At 37.8% G+C, this 4,345-nt stretch overlaps 1 long non-coding RNA gene across 1 annotated transcript; it reads left to right on the forward strand.

Moving 5' to 3' along the window:
* The first annotated feature begins 588 nt into the window (after positions 1–588).
* Positions 589–3,203, forward strand: LOC116994618. The gene is made up of 3 exons (XR_004417533.1): positions 589–659; positions 1,975–2,136; positions 3,128–3,203. It is a non-coding gene; the product is annotated as an uncharacterized LOC116994618 (long non-coding RNA).
* Positions 3,204–4,345: the final 1,142 nt, after the last annotated feature.

Consider the following 4,345-nt stretch of genomic DNA (forward strand, 5'->3'; position numbering starts at 1 on the left):
GTTTTCATTTGCTCATAACTTTCCAAAGCTTTCACCTATAAGGCTGAACTTTTACAGTCCTGCTTTCTGCCAAACTGTGGCTTTTTTTTTTCCTTTTTTTTTTGCTGTTGTTGAAAGTTTGATGAAAAAGGAATAAGTTCATTTTTTTGAATGAGAGAAGAGAGAAATTTTTACAAAATTCGTGGATTGGAACTGATTTATGCTAGATTTTCTATTTCATTTGATTTTCATACGTCATTTTTAACTCTTAAAATATGTCCCAGCAGCTGGCAAGTATAGGATAATATTTTAACAAAGCAACAGAAATAATGTAATACCATTTTCCTCTATGCCTTGAAATGTTCAGGTACAGAATTTTAGAGTCAATATAATTACCAACTAAAAAATTATTCTCCTCTCAGTTTCCTCTCAGACGCAGAGATCTCAGACCTCCGCTATGTATATGCAGCTGTAATAAAGCTCCTCTTGTGCTTCCCAGTGTGGAAATCAGGAATGAACAAACAATACTGAACACGCAGGCATGTCACGACCCTTTCTTAGCCTGTTGGGATAACATCGTGTGGCACACAAGTGTTCACTGGTGCAACTAGAAACACGCCAATGTTCTTGTCATTTGCATCTCAGACTGTTTTGAACCTGAAGGACTCTTTCAAGCCTCTGTAAGTCTATGTCACATGTGCCCCTTTCTACCTGATGAAAAGCAATCAGTATTACAAATGATGTCAAGATTTTTTTAAGATAGAAAGAGTTTGTGCCTTACCGACTTGTTTCATTTCTGTCTTTTCTTGTCCTTGATTCTGCCTCTTCCTTCTTTCTCTCTGGATACTGAATTTAGACTCTTGTAACTCAGCAATCTCACAAGTTCTTGCTGTATGATGTGCACGAGCTGTTCAAACAGTAAGGTGATAAATTTACCAGTGAGTGAATCCTCTTTGAAGAAAGAATAGGTCTTCTGTGCTTATAGTAAATATTTAATTTAAAAGAAAACCCCAACCCTCCCTTGTATTATTTATTACTCTTGTGGAGGAGAAAAAAAAGAGGGTGGGTGGGAGTTATCTAGGATGTTTTATTTTGTCTGATTTTTTTCTCCTTTCTGGATTAATTAAATGATTTTTTTTTTTGTTCACTTATTACTTTCTTCACCAAGTTTTTATTCACAGATAGGAAACTCAGCTTTACTAATGAGACATTTAGATTCATGTTGCTTTTAAAATGCAGTTATGTTCTCAAGGTTTACCTTTGCAAATTAAAATTTATATTTCTGAACATCCTGGGAGAGAGAGGCAACTTTTTCTAACCATACTGATACAGAAAATCTTCACAGAGGATCTCCTCATGTTCTTTTGAAATGTACCCATTTAAGGGTATTGAAAACTTTAAAAAGGAAACAAATTATCCCAATAACATCAATGAGGTTTTTTGTTTGCTTCTTTCATAGCTCTCCAGAAGACGCTGTTTTAGATTACTGACAAATTAGATTCCTTATAAATCCAAAAATTCTCTTAGACCTGCAGAATTACATGATAGCTGTTATTTAATTGTGACAATATAAGAAGTTGCAGTAGAATATTACTAGGCTAGAAAAAAGGGAATTTTAGGAGATGGAAAAGCTCCAAGAACCTTAAATAACAACTTGCCCTGCTCTCCTGAATATACAGTGTTATGAAATGGTATTTAACTGAGTTTTGTGTACTATTTTCTGACTGTACTCTCATGCCCCTCAGGGTCAGGGTGGCTAGTCAATATTTTTTCACTTCCAAAACGTTTGGAGAGCGGACTTCTTTAATGCAAACCAGCTTGCATAAAAACTCAAATATAAGAAAGTTCCTTTCTTCTTAGGCATTTCTTTAAGACTTCCATGACACTGACTCAATAGTTGAGAAGCTAGGATGAATCTATCTTCCCAGCACACTGTAACATGATGTTCTCAGTGCTCCCTCTTCCTAATTAGTCTCCAACTCCTCTTCACAACAGATTCTCTACATCTTCTTGCATTAGCTGGGAGGGTCCTGCATCCATGGCCCGAGATGGGAACCCGCCCAGCTGCCCTCTATGGGCTCACTGGTGCTGCCTGTGATGTCTCTGGAAGTAGGCAGAAGCTCTGGAGGACTCGGCAGTCACCATTTGAAGAAGCAGGTACTTCAAACTTTTCACTATTGAGGCAATTTGTCACACAATTCAGTGAAAGGCACATCCTTAATGCAAATATCAGGCCTCTTCCCTAAGGCACTGCCATGCAGTGCTTGTCAATTAATTACCAGAAGAAACTCTTATAGCCTTCAAAAAGTAATGTATTCTCCCCAAATCTCTTAGAAGCACTAGAACGACTTGGCTGAAAATTTTCCAAAGAATAATTAATACCAAAAAGATATCCCTGGAAAGAAAAATAGTCACTTCTGAATGGTTGAAAGACTGGTAAAATTATTAGCAGATGAAGGTGGGTTCTTATAATGAGAAGGGTTAGATAAGTAGTTCCATCTTCACCTACAATATTTGTGCATCCATGTAGGATGTGAATATAGGATTGGTACAGAGAAAAAATTGTGTCACAGTACTTGGAGCTATAATGTTAGTTGTGTGATTTAATTTTTTAATACAGCCACTCCTCTTACTCTGTCTACTAGGGAGCCACCAACACAGCTGAAAACAGGCTTTAGCCCAGCATATAAAAAGGAAATAGGAGACAACAGAAAATGTTTGTTGATTCCCTTCTTATCCTTGTCCAATCCCCACCAGTGTGACCCCAGCCTGTTAAAAAATCAGACATCTCAAAAATGCACATACTTTCTAAAATAAAAAAGAACAAAGATCATCAAGGAAACTTTTTTTTTTGCTGTAAATAAGTCACTTAGCTGTAGAATTCAGCAGATAAATAGCCTTATTGTTTTACCTTGAACTGGGGAAATACTCACATGACATATTCAAAATTGTACCCCAAGCTTTTTCAATTTCTTCTTAAACTCCATGTAAATAACCTTCATACAGTAGGGGTGTGTGTGTGCTTGGTTCTGGCTTTTTTCCCCAGAGAGAACTCCCACTATCAGTTTGGTAAAACAATTATCCTTCCTGTACCTCTCATGATCTTTTCCCAGCAAATGAAGTGGAGTTTTCTTCATTGTTTTTGCAGCCAGCTTCAATCTCAGCTGAGCCCCTGTACTTAAGCAATTCCCTCAGATTTTAATGCCCACATACCTGGAGCCAGCACCCTGGTCTATCAGGAATGACTCTCCAAAGCCTCAGTGGATATAGTGGGAGCGCAATGCAGTCATTTCGGCTAAACATTACCGGCTCCTGACCCTGGAACGGGAGAAGTCAAAGTTCTTTTGGAAATGACACATTGTGACCTGCAGTCTGCTGTAGCACATTAAGTCTGACAAATGATCAGAAATGATGACTTAAACAAGCATCTAAGAGAGAGTATTTTGCTTAATGTACCCAGCAGTTAACCTTATGTAGTCACGTTGCATAGCGGGCTCATTTGGAAGCCGTGTCGGCTTAGCTGAGAATAAACAAAGCGTTGCAGTACCATTAAACGTTTTCTACATCTTCCTTCTGTGTTAATGTGGTTCAGTGCTTCTGTCATGAAAATGAACTGAATGGAGTTTCCCACACTCTCGACCACAAAGAGTGCACTATATTGCCTTTACGAGGGACATTTTGTACTTTCCTGAACACATGCCTGTTTCAAGAGCAAACCCTGATTTTTGTAGCTCTGAATAGGTCTGCAGCATAGGAAAGAAGCAAACTCAAAAGCAGAAAAAATGTAAAAGTTATGTCAAAACCATGCAACTTTTCCAGGTGGCAAAAAAAAAAGGTCCTACATATGCACAAAAAAGAAGTTATTTTCTTTTCCCACATCCGCAAAATGTTCTCCAAGTGAAACGGTAAATCTAATCCTCCTGCCTAATAAGTTCTCAAATTTTTAATTTAGGCATTTTTGCTAGAGTCCTATAGGTACTAGAATAATGTGAGCTTTTTCTCTGTATTAAGTTGCTCAACTATAATGACTTCATCATTTCATTTAAGCACCTGTTCTGGAAAATAGGTCCTTATCCTCCAAACACTCACATCTAGTAAGTATTCCCATTTGAACTCTAAAAATTGTATCCCAGCTCTTTAGGGTGATTTATAGCATTCTATTAGAAGCATCTATAAGCACCTGAAATGTGTCAGTGGATGAACATGAGCAATAATTGTAAATATAGTTTATGAGTTAAGCAGTGCACTGATATTGGCGGCCAATGCTCAGCAAAATATTCAATCTCCCAACTCCTGTTTAAACTCCCCACTGACTTCAGCTGGAATTTAGACTTCAAATGGGGAGTCAGGAGGCCAGATGCTTTGC

Source organism: Catharus ustulatus, chromosome 3, assembly GCF_009819885.2.
Source record: "Catharus ustulatus isolate bCatUst1 chromosome 3, bCatUst1.pri.v2, whole genome shotgun sequence".
NCBI classification, from domain to species: domain Eukaryota; kingdom Metazoa; phylum Chordata; class Aves; order Passeriformes; family Turdidae; genus Catharus; species Catharus ustulatus.